Source organism: Macrotis lagotis, chromosome 3 (assembly GCF_037893015.1).
Source record: "Macrotis lagotis isolate mMagLag1 chromosome 3, bilby.v1.9.chrom.fasta, whole genome shotgun sequence".
In the NCBI taxonomy this organism is placed as follows: Eukaryota; Metazoa; Chordata; class Mammalia; order Peramelemorphia; family Peramelidae; genus Macrotis; species Macrotis lagotis.
The window spans coordinates 103,838,710-103,862,380 of record NC_133660.1 but is presented as its reverse complement, the minus strand read 5'-3'; positions in this window follow the sequence as shown (position 1 = coordinate 103,862,380).

Sequence of the window (23,671 nt, the reverse complement as noted above, 5' to 3'; positions counted from 1 at the left end):
TAATCTTGTCTTGGTATAAGATATGAGGTGTTGGTCTAATCCAAGTTTTTTCCATATTAATTTACAATTTTCCCAACAGTTTCCATCAAAGAGAGTTTTTATTCCAATAGCTTGGCTCTTTGGGTTTATCAAACAGCAGTATACTACAGTCATTTCTTGCAATTCCACTTAGTCTTTCCATTAATCCACCACTCTATTTCTTAGTAAATACCAGATAGTTTTGATGACTTATGCTTTATAACATAATTTTAGATCTTCTAGGTTTAAGCCACCTTCTTTTGCACTTTTTTCATGAATTCTTGATGATTTTTCTCCATATGAATATACTTACTTTTTTTTTCTAGCTCAATGAATTAATTTTGATTAGTAGGACACAAAATATACATTTTAGTTTAGGCAGAATTGTCATTTTTATCATTATATTACATGGGCCTATCCAAGGGCAGTTGATATTTGCCCAGTTATTTAAATCTGATTTTAGTTGTATGAGAAATATTTTTTTTTATTTTCAAAAAGTTTATGAGTCTGCCTTGGCAGGTAGACTCCCAGGTATTTTATATTGTCTGAGGTTACTTTGAATTGGATTTCTCTTTCTAGATCTTTCTTCTGTATCTTGCTAGTCATATATAGAGGATTTATGAGGGTTTATTATATATATCCCGTGGCTTTGCTAAAGTTGCTAATTATTTCTAGTAGTTTTTTAGATGATTACTTGGGATTCTCTAGTTATACCATCATGTCATCTGCAAAGAGTGAAAGTTTTGTCTCTTCCTTCCCAATTCTAATTCCTTCAATTTCTTTTTATTCTCTTATTCCTGAAGCTAGCATTTCTAATACAATTTTGAATAGTAGTGGTGATAATAGCCATTCTTGTTTCACCTCTGATGTTATTGGGAATGCCTGTAGCTTATCCACATTGCATATCATGCTTATTGATGGTTTCAGGTAAATATTGCTTATTATTTTAAAGAATAAATCCATTTATTCCTACTCTCTCTAGAGTTTTTAGTAGGAAGGGATGCTGTATTTTTTCGAAAGCATTTACAGCATCTATTGTTATAATCATATGATTTCTCATAAGTTTGTTATTGATATAATTAATTATACCAACAGTATACCAAACCTTCATTCCAGGGATAAATTCTTCTTGGTCATAATGTCTTATCATAATGATAATTTGTAATCATTTTGCTAAGAGTTTAAGATTTTTCATCTATACTCCTCAGGGAGATAGGTCTATAATTTTGTTTCTCTGTTTTAACTCTTCTTAGTTTAGGTATCAGCACCAAATTTGTGTCATAGAAAGAGTTAGGCAGAGTTCCATCTTCACCTATTTTTTCAAAGCGTTGATATAGAATTAGAAACAATTATTCCTTAAATGTTTGAGAGAAATCACTTGTGAATCCATCAGGCCCTGGAGATTTTTCCTTAGGGAGTTCAATAATGGCTTGTTGAATTTCTTTTTCTGAGATAGCATTGTTGAGGTATTTATTTTCCTCTTCATTTAACTTGGACAAGTTATATTTTTGTAAATATTAGACCATTTCACTTAGATTATCAAATTTATTGACATAGATTTGGGCAAAATAATTCTGAATAATTATTTTAATTTCCTCTTCTTTGGTAGTGAGTTCACATTTTTCATTTCTGATACTAGCAATTTGGTTATCTTTTTTTAAATTAAATTGACCATTAGTTTATAAGTTTTATTGGTTTTTATATAAAACCAACTCTTGCTTTATTTTATTTGTGCAATAGTTTTCTTGTTTATTATTTTATTAATTTTTCTTTTAGTTTTTAGAATTTCTAATTTGGTATTCAATTGGAGATTTTTAATTAGTTCTTTTCCTAATTTTTTAAATTTGCATATTTAGCTCATTAATTTCCTCTTTCTCTAATTCATTCATGTAAGCATTTAGAGATATAGGTGCCCTGGCAGCCACCTTGATTCTTTCCCATAGGTTTTGGTATATTGTTTCATTATTGCCATTATCTAGTATGAAATAATTCTTTCTATAATTTTTGTTTGATCCATTCATTCTTTAAAATGAGGTTTTTTAGTTTCCAATTAGTTTTGGGTCTATATCTCCCTGGTCCCTTGTGCATGTGATTTTTATTGCATCATGATCTGAGAAAGATGTATTCACTATTTCTTCCTTTCTTCAATTGATCATTGGGTATAGTACTTGGTCAATTTTTGTGTAAGTGCCATGTACCACAGATAAAAAAGGAATATTCTTTTCTTTCCCCATTTGACTTACTCCATAAGTCTATCATGCCTAGGTTTTCTAATAAACTATTTACCTTCTTAATTTACTTCTTGTTTATTTTATGGTTAGATTTAACTAAATCTGAGACCTGGAGGTTGAGATCTCCCATGAGTAGATTTTTGCTGTCTATGTCTTCCTGAAGCTCTTTCAACTTCTCCTCTAAGAATATGAATGCTATACCATTGGATGCATACATATTTAGTACTGAAATTACTTTATTATCCATAGTACCTTTTAGAAGGATATAGTTTCATTCCTAATCTCTTTTAATAAGATCTATTCTTGCAGCTGCTCTCTCTGAGATGTAGATTGCTCCCTCTGCTTTTTTCACTTCAGATGAAGCAAATTATATTTTGCTCCAATCTTTTACCTTTACTCTATATGTATCATTCTGCTTCAAATGAGCTTCTTATAAGCAACAATATTGTAGGATTCTGTTTTTTAATCCACTCTGCTATTCGCTTACATTTTAAAGAATAGTACATTGTATTCACATTCAAAGGTATAATTACTAACTCTTTATTGCCCTCCATGCTATCTTCTCTCTGTTTGCATTTTTCCCCGTTTTACACTTTATCCATATTCTGTGGTATTTTGTTTCTGAATACCACCACCTTCAGTGTGTTTCCCCTCTTATATACAACCCCCATCCCCTTTATTTCCCCTTTCCCTTTGCCCATTCTTCCTCCCCTTCCTTCTTTTAGTCAACCTTTTCCTCCCCCTTCTCTTTTTCCCATTTTAATACTTGAAAGGTAAGATAAGTTTCTTGACTTAAAGGATTGTATGTATGGTCACTTTAAGCCAAATCTGATGAGAGTAAGATTCAGGCAGCTCTCACCTTCTCCCTTCTTTCCTCTTATTGCAATAGGTCCTTTGTACATTTCAATGTAATGAGATTTATCCCATTCATTCTCCTCTATCCTCCAGTCTCCTTACTGTCCCCCCCCTTTTTAAGGAGGTATTGTTTGTAAATCATTCTATCTGAGTCACAGAAAAGTCATGAGTGTCCATCACTTCTGGCTAATTATACTCTCTCTAAAAGATTTTCAATTCTTAAGATTTATTAGAGTCTTTCTCACAGGGAGGGATATATTCAGTTCCTTATTGGATAGGAGTTTCACAGATAAATGATGGGTGCCTATCATTTCTGGCTAAGTATATTCTCTTTAATAGATTCACATTTCTTAAGAGTTATAAGAATCTTTCTCCCAGCTGGGATCATAGACAGTTTCATCTTATTCATATGTTTTTTCTTTACCCTTTTTTTGACCTTTTCATGTGTCTATTGATTCTCTTATTTCATGTCCAAATTTTCTATTTAACTCTGGTCTTTTCATCAGGAAATGTTGAAAGTCTCCAATTTCATTAAAGGTCCATCTTTTCCCCTGGAAGAGAAGGTTCAGTTTTGCCAGATAGTGTATATTTAACTGCATTCCAAGCTCCCTTGCTCTTTTTAATATCTCATTACAAACACTTCCTTTTCTTAATGTTGATGTAGCCAGGTCCTGCATAATCCTTACTGTGGCTCCTTGGTATTTAAATTCTTTCTTTCTGGCTACTTGCAAGATTTTCTCTTTTATTTGATAGTTCTGTAATTTGGCCACACTTTTCCTTGGTGTTTTCATTTTAGGATGTCTTTCCAGAAGGGATTGATGTACTCTTTCAATAATTATTTTGCCCTCTGGTTCCATGACAGCAGGGTAATTCACATACTCTTTTGGATCTCAAAGGTTATTTTTTTTAATTTTTTTTAAGGTTTTTGCAAGGCAAATGAGGTTAAGTGGCTTGCCCAAGGCCACACGGCTAAGTAATTATTAAGTGTCTGAGACCGAATTTGAACCCAGGTACTCCTGACTCCAGGGCCGGTGTTTTATCCATTGCACCACCTAGCTGCCCCTAAAAGGTTATTTTTTAAAATATTTCTTTACATGGTTAAATGCATTTAGAGTAGCCATATCAAATTAACTTTGAATAGTATAGTGAAAGGAAACTTGTTATATAGAATGAATGCTGGATATAAAATCAGAATATATGGGCTAAAATCCTAGTTTAGATTTGTATGTACTTGGGGATTGTAACTTTACTGGGTTTTGGTTGTCTCATACATAAAATGAAAAGGTTGATTCATTTGATTTCCAAGGTTTCAAGATAATATTATTTATCAAGGTATCTCAATAATGTAAAATAACAGTGGTTTTGAAATTTATATGAGTTAACTTCCTAACAGGTTTCCCCTTTTAGTGGGATAGGAGAATGGCCTCCATGAATGAAGGATTATTGGAAACTAAATGACAAAAGAGAATATGTAAAAATAGCAGCAAGGAATTTAGTTTTTAATCCTGTTTAACCAAGATTTCTTCAGTAATTCTTTAACTTTGGCTTGTAGATATGAACCCAGATTTTGCATATTTTAAATATTCTTACTCTATTATGCATTCCATTCCTTTAATCCAGACAGAACCCAAAAGCATAAGGGAATGGGAAAGTACAACTGTAATCTCTCAAAAATGCAGTTAAAACCTAACTATGTAAAATGTCTTTATTTATATATTTATATTTATTTATATATTTATATTTATTTATATATTTATATTTATCTCCTTTGTCTTGTTTGTTTTAGTCCATCCTCCCTTTTCTGTTCACATTTAATTAAAGGAATAAAGATGAAGACAAAGTTTGGAGTATTTTTTGTTTTTTGGTTTGTTTTGTTTTGCCTGTAGTTTCTCTAGTTTTTTTGTCCATGCTTTAAAACTGTATTGTTATCCAGTCATCATTTCTCATTGTCACCTCTGGAAATATTATGATGCCTCTTAGGCATGCTAACATTTTTCAATAACCTTATCAAATTTTTGCTAATCTATCTCAACTTGGCACTTTCTGAGACTTTTTCTAAAATTGAATTGCATTCCTTCTCCAACTGATAATAGGATCTGATTCAAGATAAAATCTACATCTCATACATAAGATCTTAGATATTTAGTTTTGGCAGGGAATAAATCAAAGGAAATACAAGAATTTTCTTTCTCTTTCTTTCTTTCTTTCTTTCTATTTCATTTTCTCCCCTGTTATATGCAAAAAGAAGATTTAACATTCACCATTAAAATGCTGAGTTCTGAATTTTCTTTCTTCCTTTCACCTCAGCCCCCCAGTTGAAAAAAAAAAGTTATTTGATATAGATTAAAAATGCATAGTTTAAGGAGTGGCTAGATGGTGCAGTGGATAGAGCACCAGCCCTGGATTCAGGAGTACCTGAGTTCAAATCTGCCCTCAGACACTTAACAATTGTCTAGTTGTGTGAACGTGGGCAAGTCACTTAACCTCATTACATTAAAAAAATTTAAAAAACTAAAAAATACCTATTCATGAAAAATATTATCATGATAATCATATTACAAAAGTAAACGTACTCCATTTCTAAAAGGAGAAACCTAACTAAAAATGAAATTCAAAAAAGAAGTATGCTTCAATCTGTTCTGTTTTTTAGATGGATAGCCTCCTTTAATAAAATACTTCAGAGGTCTCTTGGGTCACCCCATTGCTGAGAAATGGTAAGTCATTCACAGTTATCCTATAACAATTCTGTTTGGATCTTCATGATTGTAGTACTAGTAACATATTTTTGTCAAAAAGGATTTTGACAGTATTAATATTTGGCCATTTCCCCAAAAAGTTTATAAATACTATTGAAGCCAATTAATCTTTAAATGTTTATTAGAATTTACTGGGAAATCCATCTGGCCCAGGAGATTTTTTTCCTAGGGAGTTAATTTATAATTTGTTCAATTTCTTTTTCCTAAAGTGGAGTAATCTAACTACCTTACAAAAGAGGGAGAAAAACCAACTTCCTAATAAGTAGAGCTATACAAAAGTGGAATGTGCTACCTTGAGAGTGAGAGCTTCACTTAATTTGAGTGGGCCCAACAGATAATTATATAATTATCAAATGTTATAGTGTGGATTCCTTCTGGGTATGGTTTGTTATACAGGTGGGAAAAAATTTATTCTGAATTATTGCTATCCTTTTTATTAGTGATGAATTAACTTTATTTCATTTTTATATTGGTGTCTTTTAAATAACATTTTTAAAATCAAATTAATGAAAGGTTTATCTATTTTTTTAATAAAACAAACAGCTTTATTTATTAGTTCAATAGATTTCTTACTTTTAGTTTTATGATTTGAACCTTTGATTTTCTGAATTTCTAAATTTGTATTTCATTGGAGATTTTAAATTTAATTTTTTTCTAGCTTTTTTAGTTGCAAGGCAAATTCTGTGATCTCATCTTTTCATATTTTATTCATGTAAGCATTTAGAAATAAAAATAAATCTTTTAAGAACAGTTTTGGCTGCATTCCAAAATTTCTGATATGATTGTCTCCCTGTTGTCTTTCTGTTCTATGAAATTATATATATATATATATATATATATATATATATATATACTGATTATTAAAAAATGTTGTTTATTTTCCAATTAGGATGTAGTCTAACTTTCCTTGGCCCTTTTTTGAATCATAACAATTTTATTGCATAATGTTCTGAATATGACGCATTTAATATTTTTGCTTTTCTGAATTTGATTGTTAGGTTTTTAATGGAATTTTTATCAATTTGTTATGTGGGTACCATATACCACTGAGAGAAAGGCATATTTCTTTCTATCCTTATTAAAATTTCTCCAGAGATCTGTTAAAGAAGCAAGAGGGAGGGTAAATTACATTACACAAAGAGGTACAAAGGAACTATGTAATAGAGGGAAAGTAGGGAGGGGATAAGCATTGAATGAATATAATTTCATAAAGTTTGACTCATAGTGGAAATAGCATAGACTAATTTGGGTTTGTAATTTATGGTACTCTCTAGGAAAGTAGGAGGAAAGAATAAATAAAAAAGTAGGTCTGTTAAAATGAGGGGAAAGTAGATAACAGAAGTAGGAAGGGAAAGAATGAAAAAAGGGTAGGGGATTAAAAGAAGGGAGGCTGATGAAGGTGGTGGTCTAAAGAAAAATCAGTGATGAGAAGTGATGAGATGAATAGAGAAAGAAAATTATAAACAAAGAAATACATGGTTAGTAATAATAACTGTGAATATGAATGGGCTTAACTCTCCCATAGAATAGTAGTGTATAGCAGTGTGAATTATCTACCAGAATCCTATAATTTGTTATCTACAAATAATGAGTCCCTTCCCAGTTGATAAATGATCAAAAGATATGAACAGTTTTCAGATATGATTGTTAATGCTGTTGATGCATGGCCATATTTAAAAAATATTCTAACTTACTAGTGATTGAAGAAATGAAAATTAGAACAATTCTAACTTACTACCTTATACCTATCAGAGTGACTCCAAGATCAGATAGAGAAAATGATTAATGTGGGAGGGGATAGAAGGAAAATGAGACATTAATGAACTTTTGAAGGGGTTGTGAGAGGATTCAAAAATTCAGTCAAGCATTTTAGAACTAACAGTATATTTGATCTATACTTCAGAAGAAGTGAAAACTGGAAGGGAAAGGACCTATATATAAAGATATATCCAGGATTCTGGTTGGGGAATGACTAACAAATTGATTGTTTGATGAAGATGAAATGCTATTCTATTATTAGAAATAGTGATTAGGATATCTAATTAAATTTTCTAAAATTCTGTTCATCTATTTACCTTATTTATTGTTTAGTTTGTGATTAGATTTATGTGGTTATAAATAAAGGTGATTAAGATCATTCACTATTATAGTTTTACTGCTTAATTCTTCATTTAACTTATTTAAAACTTCTCCAAGAATTCCATTGCTATACCACTTGGCACATGTATGTTCAATATTGATATAATTTCATTATCCATGATACTATTTAGGAAGATATATTTCCTTCCTTTTACTCTTAATTAGATCTGCTTTTCTTTTTTTTTTCTTTATCTGAAATCATGATGGCTACCCTTGCTTTTCTTCTTTTCTTTTTGCTTTTTTATTCCAACTCAAAGATGCTACATTTTTCCAGCTATTTATCTTTACTCTATGTATATGCCTTTGCTTATTAATAGAACTATTATTCAATACTATACTAGAAATGTTAGCTTTATCAATAAGAGAAGAAAAATTTGAAGTAATTAGAATAGGGAATGATAAAATAAAACTATCCCACTTTGCAGATGATAGAAAATCTTTGAAATCCTTGAGAATTAACTAGAGTTTTCTTTTGCAATAACTATTTTGCAAAGACACAGGAATAAAATAAACTGACATAAATCACCAGTTTTTCTATGGATTATTAAGAAAACTAGCTACAAGAGATAGAAAAATTCAATGTAGACTATGTAAAATTCTTGGGAGTCTAGCTGCCAAGACAAAACCAGAAAATGTATGAACATAGTTACAAAACAATTTAAACACAAATATAGTCATATTTAAACAATTAAAATTATTAATTGCTTATGATCAGACTGAGCCAGCATAATAAAAATTTTAATTCTACTTCAATTACTGTATTTAATCCATGCCATACCAATGAAACTACAAGGAAATATTTGATATATCTAGAAAATATAACAATACAGAATAATAAAATTCAAGACTATCAAGGTAATAAAAGAAAAAGTCAAAGGAAGGTGGACTTGCCCTATCATATCTCAAACAATATTATATAAATCAATAAGAATAAACTATCCAATACTAGTTATCAAACTGTCTGAAACTGGTAGATCAGTGGAATAGATTCAGGAACCAAAAAAGAGTAGTAATCTAGTTTTTGATAAACCCATAGACTCAGTTTCTGAAATAAAAAATAAGTACTTGATAAAAGTATTCTAGGAAAAATAGAAAATTGTATGACAAAAGGTAGGCATTATCCTGTATCTCCCATTTTATACCAAGATGAAGTTAACATGGGTACATGATTTAGATATAAAGGATGATATTCAAAGTAAATTAAGAAATCAAGAATTATTTACTACTCAGATCTATGTTGAAGGGGATAAAATCTGACACAAGGAGATAGAGAACGTTATGGATGCAAACTACATTATTATGATTATATTAAATCTAAAACCAATTTTTGCACATACAAAATAAATGTAATCAAGATTAGTAAGAGTTAGGAAACAAATTTTAGAGTAGATATCTCTGCTAAAAGTCTCATTTCTCAAATATATAGAGACATGAGATATTTATAATCAATGAATATGAACATGTAGTTTTCAGGAGACTAAAACTACCTTGACTTCTGGGGCAAAACCAAGATGGCACCATGAAGTTAACATTCCCCTGGAGGTTTTCCCTAGCAAAGGTAAATGAATCTTCTTCACAGACATTAAAGCTACAGGTTACACCAAGAACAAGAGAAAATCCAAAGAAGTTGTCAATGAGGATCTTCAGTGAAGGTCAGACACTTTGGGGTAAAAGGGGAAGTAAGGCCAATTGTGGATGGAGGGGGGGAAAAAGCCAGTAGGAGGCCTTAAGCCGCAATACAGTCCAGGTGCTGGACAACAGCATAGTTTTCAGCAGGTAGACAGTAAGCTAGCAGGGAGGGCCCCATCCCCAACTAGAGCCTGAAACCTGGGAATACCAGGGCAAATGACAGTTCTGGGTTGGGAGCAAACCACTGCATAGGCAAGACTTGGATGTAAAGGAGAAAATAAACCTCTGCAAAGGCAAGGCCTAGACTGCACAGGCAACATCTGGGTCAATGATAACCAGGAATCAGAACTTAGCCCCAGCATAAAAAGCTTGGATCTATCCCTCCAATATTACAGGAGCATAGCTAAAACAAAAAAGAAGAGCAAAAATGCTAAAGGAGCACTCATTATAGAAAACTACTTTGCAGAAAAAAAGATGATATTGCCATATTGGAAGAAGAAATCAGTGAAAAGTCACACACAGGGGAAGTCTCAAAAAAGTCCATAAATTGGACTCAAATATAAAAGCTCATAGAAGAGCTTAAAAATAAATTTAAAGGAACTTCTGGGAAAGATGGCATAGAGAAGTCAGGCACTGCCTTAAACTCTCTTGACTTTCCCTCAGAACTAATATAAATCAAGCCTCTTAAAAGAATTTAAATCCACAAAATCCAGAGAAGAACAAAGGAGAAAAACATCTACCAACAATGTCTGTCTAAGCGGAACATAGGTGAGTCAGGGGCAGAGAGCAGAGACCCAGCACAGGATTGGTGGGATGAGGCCCTGGGACTAACCTGAGAACTGTCACAAAAGCTTTGGGAGTGTAAGCTGAGGTCTGGAGAGTTCCAGTGCAGCAGTTAGACATCAATCTGGTCAGCTTGGTTGTACTGAAAGATCAGAACTGCAAATCCCCATGTTTCCAGGTGTGTTTCCCCTTCCCCCAATTCCTGTGGGGGAAAAATGACTCTTCTCAAAACATACACAGTAAGAGCCACACCACCACCCAGGTTTAGGAGTAGGCAGCTGATCTCCCTTAAATCTTAGTGAGGATTAAGGAGATTAACTATATAGCCTGAGAGTACATCACAGGTTATTTCAGGATAATGAGATCCTATTGCTCCCCCCACCCCATAGTGCTAAAGAGTGGCCCACGAATCAAGATCACAGACACTCCAGAGAAAATATTTAGCATCTCCTACTGGCTGACCCACAAGAAATTATTAAACCCAGTGAGCAAGTCTCTAAGGCCAAAGGACTGTGAACCAGTACCTCCCCTAAAACAAGATCCCAGGAAAAGGAAGAAAGGCCAGTAAAGGGGGTTTCAACTGCCTTGAAGTCAAAGATCATAACTCAGTGAGATCTAGGAGTTATGAAAAGAATATGAATTGGTCTCTAGAACAGAAAGAGTTCTTAGAAGAGATCAGGAAGGAGTTTAAAAATCCACTGCAAAACTGAGAAAATTAATACTTTTAAAGGAAAAATTATGAAGAAAATAATACTCACAAAAGCACAATTAGGCAAATGGAAAAGTCCTTCAAAAATAGAATTGACCTAGTGGAAAAGGAGTTCCTAAAGATAAATGAAGAAAATTGTTTTATAAAAAAATAGACTGGAATCTATGGAAACTTATGACTTCACAAGACAATAAGAATCTGTTAACCCCTCCCCCAAAAAACAAGAAAAAAAGAAGAAAATATAAAATTCCTCATTAGCAAAACAATTGACCTAGAAAATAGATCGAGAAAAGATGACTTAAAAATCATTGGTCTTCCTGAAATGATGGTGGATAAAAAAAAGCCTAGAATTCATACTTCAGAATATAGTGCCATAAAGTTGCCCCAACATCATGGAACTAGAGGGCAAAATAATTATTGAAAGAATACATCAATTCCCTCCTCAAAGGAATTACAAACTGAAAACACCAAGGAATATTGTGGCAAAATACCAGAACCATCAGATAAAAGACAAAATGTGGCAAGCACCCAGAAGGAAACAATTTAGATTCTAAGGATTACATAGGACCTGGCTGCATCAACATTGAGGAATTGAAGGGCCTGGAATATGATATTCTGAAGAAGAAGGGAGTTTGGAATGCAGTCAATAATTCACTATCTGACAAAAACAGAACATTCTCTTCTAGTGGAAAAGATGGGCATTTAATGAAATAGAAGACTTCCAACTTTTCCTGAAGAAAAGACCAGACCTAAATAGAAAATTTGGAATTCAAAGAGGAGACTCAAGAGACACATGGAAAGGTTAAAAAAAGGGGGAAAGAAAAAAAATTGTTATCCAATAAGAGGGGAACTAGCTATTTTCCCAACTGGAATAAAGATTCTTATAACTCTTGAGAACTGTAACTCTATTAGAAAGAATATACTGAGCCAGAAGCAATGAACTCTCATGACTTGTCCATGATTCCGATAGAATTATTTTAAAACACTATCTCCTTAAAAAGGGGGAACACAGAAAAAAGAGATGGGAGAATGCAGGAGACTGAATTTGGTAAATTGCATTGCATCAAGAGGTACAAAGTACTTATTGCAATAGAGCAGAATAGAGGAGGAATTGAGAACCTCCTGAATCTTATTCATATCAGATTTTACTTTAAGAAGAAGTAACATTTACAGAATTAAGGTAAGAAATTTATCTTACTTTTCAAGTACAAAGAGGGGAAAGGGGAATTGGGGAGGAAAAAGAGGGAAAAAAGATGGAAGGAAAGGAAGAAGGGGCAAAGGGAAAGGGGAAGGAAAGGGGCATCAGCTAGGGGGTACAGTGGATACAGAACCTGCCCTGAAGTCAAGTTGGCCTGAGTTCAAATGTGACCTCAGACACTTAAGGATTAAAAAAGATTATGACCTTGGGCAAGTCACTTAATCCCATTGTCTAAAAGAACAAAAGGGAAAAAGGGACAGCTAGGTGGTGCAATAGATAGAGTACCTGCCTTGGAATCAAGTGTACCTGAGTTCAAATCTGGCCTCAGACACTTAATAATTATCTAGCTGTGTGACCTTGGGTAAGTCACTTAACCCCATTGCCATGCAAAAACAGAAAAAAGTAAAAAAAAAGAAAGAGTAAGGAGTTTGGGGGCAAACATAACAAAAGAGGTGGTATTCAGAAGCAAAGTACTGGGGATTTTGGATAAGGTAAAAAAGGGAAAAAATATAAACAGAGGGATTATAGCATGGAAAGCAATAAAGAGTGAGCAATTACAACTTTGAATGTAAATGGATGAACTCCCAAAAAGCATAAGTGAATAGCAGAGTGAATTCAAAGCCAGAATCCTAAAATATGCTGCTTACAAGAAACTCATTTGAAGCAGACAGATACATATACACTAAAATCAAAAGGTTGGAGCAGAAAGTATTATGCTTCAGCTGAGTGAAAAAGATGGGGTTAGCAATCTTTATTTCAGAGACAGCAGCAGCAAAACTAGAGCTCATTAAAAGATATAAGGAAGCAAATTATATCCTCCTAAAAGGTACCATAGACAATGAAGCAATCTTAATACTAAATATGTATGCACCAAGTAGTATAGCACCAGAATTTGTAGAGAAGAAGCTGAATGTGCTACAGGAAGACATAGGAAAACTCTACCAGTGGGAGACCTCACCTCCCTCTCTGAGAATTAGATAAATTTAACTATAAAAAATGAGAAGGAAGTTAAGGAGATAGATTTAATATTAGAAAAACCAGACAAGATAGACCATTGAAGAAAATGGAATGGGGATAGAAAGGATTGTACTTCTTAATTTTTGCCTGCAATACACGGCACCTACAAAAATAATTGACCATAAATGAGGGCATAAAAACTTCATATTCAAATGTAGAAAAGCACAAATAGTGAATACTTCCTTCCCAGACCATAATTCAGGAAAAATAATGTTCAATAATAAGTCATCGATAGACAAACATAAAACTAATTGGAAACTAAATAGCTTCATTTTAAAGAATGAGTGGATCAAACAACAAATTTTAGATAGAATTAATGATTTAAATAATTTTATAGCCAAGGCAGTAACTATTATATCTTTAAATGCTTATGAGAAATATGGACCAAAGCCAAGGAAGTTATTATTATATCTTTAAACATTTACATGATTAAAACAGAGAAAGAGGAAATGAATGAAATAAAGGCACAACTAAAATAATTAGAAAAATAACAAATTAAAAACCTCCAATTTAATACCAAATTAGAGATTCTAGAAATTAAAGGAGATGTTAATAAATTAGAAAGCAAGAAAACTATTGAACTGATAAAATAGTTATAAAAACAATAAAATATATTAACTTTTCTTTAAATTGATTAAAAAAAGAAAGAAAACCAAATTACTTGTATCACAAGTGAAAATGGTGAACTCACCACCAATGAGGAGGAAATTCTAGTAATAATTTGGAACTATTTTGCCCAGCTGTTTGGCAATAAACTTGATAATCTAAGTGAAATGGATGAATATTTCTTTTTGTTTAGGTTTTTTGCAAGGCAAATGGGGTTAAGTTGCTTGCCCAAGGCTACACAGCTATGTAATTGTTAAGTGTTTGAGGCCAGATTGAACTCAGATACTCTTGACTCCGGGGCCAGTGCTCTATCCACTGTGCCACCTAGTCACCCTGAATATTTACAAAAATATAATTTGCCCAGGTTAAATGAAGAAGAAATGAAATATCTAAATTATCCTTACTCAAGTCATTATTGAACTACAAGACCAGATGGATTCACAAGTGAATTCTATCAAACATTTAAGGAACAAGTGGTTCCTATTCTTTGCAAACTATTTGGAAAAATAGTGAAGATGGGACTCTGCCTAACTCCTTTGATGACACCAATACGATGCTAATACCTAAACCAAGAAAAGTCAAAACAGAGAAAGAAAATTATAGAACAATTTCCCTAATTAAATGGATGTAAAAATCTTAAATAAAATATTAGGACAGCAATGACAGCAAGTTTTCACAGGGGTAGTACCCTATGACCAAACAAGATTTATCCCAGGAATGCAGGTTTGGTTCAATATTACGAAACGTGTCAGTGTAAGTGACCATATCAATAACAAACCTAACATATATCATGATTATCTCAATAGATGCTAAAAGAGCCCTTGAATAATACAATACCCATTCCTAATAAAAACACTTGAAAGCATAGGAAACAAATGAATTGTTCTTTAGAATAAAAAGCAGTATCTATCTGAAACTATCAACAAGCATTATATCCAATGGGGATATGCTAGAGGCATTCCTAATAAGATAAGGCATGAAATAAGGATGCATATTATCACCACTATTAATCAAAATTGTATTAGAGGGGGCAGCTAGGTGGCACAGTGGATAGAGCACCGGCCCCAGAGTCAGGAGTACCTGGGTTCAAATCCGGTCTCAGACATTTAATAATTGCCTAGACATGTGGCCTTGGGCAAGCCACTGAACCCTATTGCCTTGCAAAAACCTAAAAAAAAATTATATTAGAAATGTTAGCTTCAAATTACCCTAGCCTCAACTAGAATAGGATTCTTTTAAAGGTTCCCTCACCTGGCCCACTGAATAATATTGTCTGTATGACTTTATAAGGGAACATATCTATGTGTTCCTCTCTCCTCTGTAATAGCAAATTGCCATGATCTTTCCAGGTGCATTGTAATTAAGTATGAAAGTGAGCTGGTGGAGCAGGATAATGCTTATTGGCATATTTAATAGCTTTAAAGGAGAGATTCATTCCTCAACTAGAATTTTTTTTCATTCTAAATATGGCCAAAGCAAAATAGAAAATTTTGTTGCAAATTAATTTTTGGACATGTGCAGTTTTCAAAATGCCTTTTCAGTACATTTATTTATACTATTTGAGCTTTTATTTGAAACTTTTGTCGTAGCCATCGATAAATCTGTTATATTGGAACACATGTTCTTTTTTTTAGGTTTTTGCAAGGCATTGGGGTTCAGTGGCTTGTTGAATGCCACACAGCTATGTAATTATTAAGTGTATGAGGCCGGATTTTAACTCAAGTACTCCTGACTCCGGGGTCGGTGCTCTATCCACTGCGCCACCTAGCCACCCTAATCCCATGTTCTTATAAAACAGATTTTGCTTCTGGCTTAGGATTATAAAGTATAATTCTTATCCCTTATAAATATTCTAGTTTTTCCTAAATTATTAGACCTCTGTTAAGCAGACTTTTCTGTTACAATATCTCTGGTTTTTGCTTGGTCATTTTTTTCCCTTGATTTTTTTTTCTGCTTGCCTGCTCTGCAGGATGCCAATCAGTTGTGCCAACCAATCATTCCCAGAACCTGCCTCAATGAAGGCCTTGCTGTGATACATTCATCTCCAAATGGACTCTGAAAGGCCCAGAAGAATCTGGTCCTGAATAATGACTGAGCGGGGAATGATGCAGAGGAAAATAAAGAGAAGTTGGTTGTAACAGAAAGAATTTAGGTGGAGATGTAAATTGACTTGAAGTAGAGAATTATGATTGTTACAGAAATAATTATAATCTTGAGTGGGAACCCTCCACAGAAAGAATTCTTACAGTACCGTTGATTAACATAAAATTTGTATCCTGATCTCCTTGGGCTTTACCCTCTACCTAATTCCAGGTCCAGTATAGGGGAAGCGAGGTCACCTTTTGCCTTCTGGATGAGAGGCAAGATATGAAAAACTGGGTCACACCTTGGTTCAAGTGTCTTCTCTGACCATGGCCCAGCCAAGGCAGCTTGGTTATTCTTCTCTCTCTCTCTCTCTCTCTCTCTCTCTCTCTCTCTCTCTCTCTCATTCTCTCTCTCTCTCTCTCTCTCTCTCTCTCTCTCTCTCTCTCTCTCTCTCTCTCTCCCCCTCTGTCTTGTAACCTTTTTAATAAATTTTTGTTTTATTTCTACCCCCCCCATAAAAAAGAAATGTTAACTTCAGCAATAAGAAAAGAAAAAGAAATTGAAGGAATTAGATTTGACAAGGAAGTAACAAAACTCTAATTCTTTGCAGATGAATGATGGTATCCATAGAGAACTCTAAAAAACATCAAAAAATCACTAGAAATAATAAACAACTTTAACAAAGCCACAGTATATAATCCACATGAATCTTCAGTATTTCCATATATTACTAGCATGACATAGCAGCAAGAGCTAGAAAGAGAAATCCCATTTAAAATAACTTGAGAATATATAAAATATTTGGAAGTCTACCTCTCAAGGAAGACTCAAAAACTGTATGAAAACAACTGTAAAGGACTTTTCAAAAAAATAAAATTAGTTTTAAATAAGTGGGCAAATATCAGCAGCTCATGGACAGGTCATACTAACATAATAAAAATTGAAATTGTAACTAAATTAAACTACTTATTTAGTGACTACCAATCAAACATCCAATAAAATTATTTCAATGAGCTAGAAAAATTATAATTAAATTATATGGAGAAACAACAATGCAAAAAATGTAAGACTATCAAGGGTTTTAATGGAATAAAAAGCAAAAGAAGGTGGCTTAGCCTTACCAGATCTAAAATTATATTATAAAGCATCAGTCAGCAATGCTGTCTGGTATGGAGTAAGAAATAATGTGGTAGATAAGTGGAATAGTTTAAGTGCAAAAGAGACAGCACAAAATCATTATAGTAATCTCCTATTTGATAAATCCAAAGAGCCCAGCTTCTGGGATAAGAACTCTCTCTGTGATAAAAACTGTTTGGAAAATTAAAAGTTAGTATGACAGAAACTTGGAATAAACCAACATTTCACATTCTATAACAATATAAGATCAAAATGGGTATAGGATTTAGACACAAAAGACAACATTATAAGCAAACTAGGAGATAAAGGAATAGTTTACTGTCCAATGTATGGAAGGAGAAACAGTTTATGCCCAAGGAAGAGATGGAGACCATCATTAAAAACAAACTGGAAAATTTTAATTACAGTAAATTAAAAAAAATACTTTTACACAAACAAATTCACTGTGACCAAGATAAAAAGAAATGTAGTAAATTGGGAAACAATTTGCACAACTAGTATTTCTGACAAAAGATTCATTTCCAAAATCTATAGACAATTGAGTTAAATTTATTTAAAAAATTCCCCAATTGACAAATGATCAAAGGATATGCAAAACCAATTTGCAGATGATAAAATCAAAGTTATCTACAGTTATATGAAAAATTTCTCTAAATCATTCTTGATTAGAGAAATGCAAATTAAAACACTTCTGAGTAACCAGCTCACACCTGTCAAACTGGCTGATATGATCAGAAAGGACAGTGTTGGAAGGGATGTGGGAAATCTGGGGAACTAATGCATTGCTGGTATTGCTGTCAGCCTCTCCACCCTTTCTGCATTTGGAAATATGCTGAAAGGGCAACAAAAATATGCATAACCTTTGATCCAGCAATACCACTACTGGGTCTATGCCTTGAAGAGATAATGAAAAATGGCAAAAACATCACTTGTACGAAAATATTCATAGCAGCCCTGTTCGTGGTGGCAAAGAATTGGACATCAAGTAAATGTCCTTCAATTGGGGAATGGCTTAGGAAACTGTATTTTATGTTTGTCATGGAATACTATTGTTCTATTAGAAACCAGGAGGGATGGGAATTCAGGGAAGCCTGGAGGGATTTGCATGAACTGATTCTGAGAGAGATGATCAGAACCAGAAAAAACCCTATAGTCACATGGAGAAAGGCAGAAATAATAATTGCATACTTCTCAGACCTTGATGCAATAAAAATTACATGTAATAAAATGTCACAGAAAGATAAACAAAGAACTAATTGGAAACTAAATAACTTAATTTTAAATAATGAGTGAATAAAAAGCAAATCATAGAAATAGTCAATAATTATATCCAAGAAAATGAAAATAGTGAGACATCATACCAAAATTTATGAGATGCAGTCAAGGCAGTTTTGAGGGAAAACTTTATATCTTTAAATGTCTATGTGAATAAAATAGAGAAAGAAGAGATCAATGAATTGAGTATGCAATTAAAAAAGTTTAAAAAATGAAAAATTAAGGATTCCCAACTAAACACCAATTTAGAAATTCTGAAAATTAAGGGAGAAATTAATAAAATTGAAAGCAAGAAAACTATTTGTCTTTATCAATAAATCAAATAATTGGTTTTATGAGAAAGTCAGTAAAATTTTGGTTAATCTTACTTGATAATAGTAAGAAGATAATCAAATTACCAGTATCAAAAAACATAAAATGAAGATGTGTAGGATTAAAATGTGTGTTTCAGCACTGGTCCTCCTTAACATAATATTCATCATCTGGAACAACAAAAGGGCAAGAATAGCAAGGGAACTGATGAAAGAAAAATGTAAAGGTCTAGCTCTACCAGATCTAAAAACTATACTGTAAATTAGCAGTCATCAAAACTGCCTGGTATTCATTAAGAAATAGAGTAATGAATCACTGGATTAGGATAAGTTCTAAAGAAGTCACAATAAATTACTATAGCAATCCACTTTGCCAAATCAAAGACATTAGCTTCTGGAATAAGAACATAGTGATGTGACAAAAATTGTTGGGAAAATTGGAAAATAGTATGACAAAAAATAGTCATAGAGCCACATCTCACACACTATACCAAAATAAGATCAAAGTGGGTAGAGTATTTAGATATAAAGAGTGATACCATAGATAAATTAATAGACCAAGAAATAGTCTATTGGGGTGGCTAGGTGTCACAGTGGATAGAGCACTGGCCCTGGAGTCTGGAGTGTCTGAGTACAAATATGGCCTCAGACACTTAAAAAAATTACCTAGCTGTGTGGCCTTGGGCAATTCACTTAAACCCATTGCCTGGCCAAAACCTTAAAAAATAGTCTATCTATCAGATTTATGGAAAGGGTATAAATTTATGACCAAAGAAGAATTAGATCACATGATATACTATAAAATGAATGATTTTAACTATATTAAATTAAAAAGGGTTTGCACTATAAAAATCAATGTTGCCAAAATTAGAGTTCAAGAAGAAAACTGGGAAACAATCTTCACAACTAGGAGTTCTGATAAAAGTCTCATTTATAATATATAGAGAGAACTCCATCAAATTTATATGGTCATAAATCATTCCCCACTTGATCAATGGTCAAAGGATATGAACAGAAAATTTTCAAATGAAGAAATAAATACTATGTGTATATATATATATATATATATATATATATTCATATGAAAAAATGCTCTGAATCATTATTGATTAGAGAAACACAATTAAAGCAACAATGAGGTATCACCTCATACCCATCATATTGGTTAGAATGACAAAAAGGGAAAATGATCAATATTGGAGAAGCTGTGGGAGAAATGGGACATAAATGTATCTCTCTAGAAGAGTTGAGAACTGATCTATCTATTTTGTGCCCAAAGAGCAATAAAACTCTTCATACCATTTAACCCAGCAATTTTAACTAGGTGTAACTACAGAAGAATTCCAAAAACTAGTAAAAGTCCCACGTTTTTCAAATATTTACATAAATACTTTTTGTAGGGTCAAAGAATTTGAAATTGAGGGGAATTTGAAATTGAGGGGATGCCCATCAATTTGGGAATGGTTAAATGAGTTATGGTAGATGAATAATATGTAATACTATTGTTCTTTAAAAAACCATAAATTGTTAGAATGTGGAGAAACATGATTTGTCTATGATTCATCAAGCTTTGCTAACTTAATATCAAAGGCAAAAATATCAGAGAGTAAGCTGGTGTCCCATTTGTTATTTCAGGAAATTAAAGTTTCTTTTAAATGTGCTAATCTTCATGTTTGCTCACAAATTATCTTTACAACTTTGATGAAATTTTGCTTTAATAAACAGATTTGAGATTAGAATTCATCACTGTGGTCAGAAATTTATCACTTGTGATAAGGTATTCAATTTTCAAACTCATAAGATCACTCATCTGGAAGTTTCTCTTCTTCTTTCAGACCCTTGTCTGATTTTTCATTGCTTTTGTTTTGCATAAAAGAAAGATATTTTCATTTTATATTTAAAAAAGTAAAAGAAAACTGCCAGATCTCAATGATTTTTTGAGAATGGTAGAAAAAAGGTACGTTTGCTCTGAACTCCAGAAGTCTCAGAACAAATACAATAGCTAGGAAAGTCAGTGGTTAACTCCTTGGACCAGTGGTTTAAGAGTTAAACAATGAAAGTATTAAAATTCAGAGAGAAAATATTATGATATGGATAAATCATCTTGGAATCAGAAGATGTGTTCACATTCTGCCTCTGATTCTGTTTCTTTGTATGATCTCACATAATTAATCTCTCAGAGTTCCAAAATGACTATTTAAGTTATTTATAAGTAGAATGGAAAATCTACTATAAAAAAGAAAAGATGGAATGGTTAGGTAGTGGATAGAGTACCAGCTCTAGAATCAGGAGCATCTGAATTTAATCCTGGCCTCAGAATCTAAATAATTACCCAGCTGTGTAAACTTGGGCAAGTCACTTAACTCCATTGCTTTTCAAAAAACTAGTAAACAAAAGATTTAGAACATCAAAAAGGAATAAAAAAAAATTTTGAAAGATGGGAGAATGGCATTTCCAGCAATCAACAAAACCATATGGTATCAACTAAAAAAAAAATTGAGAGATAAAGAGAATAGACTGAATGAGAGAGTCTAAAATACCCGTTTGATAAAAGTAATCAGAAAGTACATGAGAAAGAACTTCCTGTTAGATGTAAAACTTTAGGCAAAAACTGAAAAGCAGACCAAGAAATTAAACTTGGGCCAAGATTTTACACCATATCCCATTATAAAAGACACTAAATGGATAGGTAAACTTAATTTTTAAAATCCCCTTATTTAAAAAAATGTATTTGCCAACAATTCATCAGAGACATGTCCTTAATCAAAGAGTGAATAGAAGCAAATACAAGAATTTAAATAAATTACTTTTATAACATAGAAGTGGAAATATTTTACCCAAACAAGATCAATGTACCTATGATAAGGGAAATAGACAAGTGAGGGGGGGGAGATACTAACAAATGTTGCATCAAACTGTTCTAATAAAATTTTGATGGCCCAGATATGTGTGTTTGCATGTCTTCAAGTATCTATGAGTGAAAGTATGTATATACATATATACTTTGACTTTATTTTTCCAAATTATACATGTACACATGCACACCTAGACATATGGGCATATACATATATAAAATAACTAAAAGTCCATTTGAATGATCAAATGTTATAAAGAAACAGTTCCCAAAATATTTATAAATTATTAAAAGTCGAATGAAAGAGTGTTCCAAATTACTAGTAAGAAGTTAAAATAAACATGAGATTTTTGTCTCATATCCTAAAACTCAGCAATAACAAAAGATATAAATTGCTGATTTGGTGGGGTTTGAAGAACATAAAGACATTAGTGCATTCTTAATAGAGCTTTGAAACAGTACAAATATTTTGAAAATAGAGTGATTAAAATTCCCATATTCTCTGTCCCAGATGTTCTATTTATACCCAAATAGACCACTAATAAGAATAAAATGTGTAAATACAACCATATATAAAATGTATAAAAACTCCACCATATATTATACTACTTTGTGTTTTAACAAATAATTTAAAAGTTAAGTAGATGCTTACCAATTAGGGAATAAAATTGTAGTACATGAATATAATTAAATGTTACACTTCTCTAATAAAAGAAGAATGTGATGAATATAGAGAAAAATGGAAATATCTACAAGAACTGATTCATGTTGAAATAAGAGGGAAAATATAATGTAAATAACTAGAACATGGTAAATGGAAAGAACAACCAATAAAAATTAAAAATAAAGTTTAGAATGTTATTAAAAAACAAGCATAACTCAAAAAAATAAAGTTCTACAAAGAAGCTCCCACTCCCATACCTTTGAGATGAGAGAACTAGTGATTTCAGACTTTTTTCACTATATTTATCAAATTGATTTTTCTGCTTTTTTTCTTATTGTCTTATCTTAAATAAACACTATTTGTCATATAGAATTCCTTTCTAAGAAGGGGATATTTATGATATGTTGGGGGGAAATGATGCTAATTAAAGAAAAGAAATTATCTATAAAATTCCCCAATCTATGAAAGTATAGATCCATTTTATCTGTATTTCTGCCTCTCCATAATTTTTACTCTTCACCTTCACATTCATAATATTCCAAGTGTTTTCTTTTCTGACCTTAATCTTATCTTTTAAAAGTTATATGTATGTTTGTTTGTGTTCTGCTATTGAGAAAGAGGAAAAGCAGAAGGAAAAGAGATAAAGATGCTGAGTATAAAATTTGATAATAAAAAGGAGTAAAAATGAGGGCAAGGAAAGTTGGAGAGAAAGGAAGTGAAAAAAGGAGCCTAAGTCAAATCCTCACACTGACTATTGTTAATTCATCATTTTTAAATGTATAGGGAAAAAGTATGGAAGGAGAAGAGAAATATTATTATGATCTTGTTCATGGGTATGTACATATGGTTGTGGATATATACATATATGTTCATAGGTATGTTCATATACATATATGGTGTATATATGCATATAGAGAGCATACATATGTGTGTACTAGCATATGCATTGTAAGCTTGATATCACAGCACACAATGATATTGGCAAAATCTATCTTTTCATATCATTGCAATATGAGTGTATTTTAAGCTATTACAGAAGTAGAACTGAAAGGTATATTGTAAGCTATCCATTCTAATTTTTCATTATAGAGATGAGTAAACTGTGCTCAAATAAGAGAAGTTATACATGTTACAATGGCCACAATTCAGATTGGAAATCATGCACTTTGGTTTTAAAGTCATCACTCTTTCCTTTGTACCCTACTGCCTTTCAAATAAAATATGCAGAATTAATAGGAAGACTATGTTCTGCATACCCTTCTTTATTCTCACTGTGTAGTGTGTAATAATAAAAATGCATTCCTTCCTGGTAAATATGATGATGAAAATGATAACCAAACAGAAAGACCTTGAAAACTAGTAAAGGGTGTTCTCTGTTTGCATTCCTATAGATTATTTTTACAG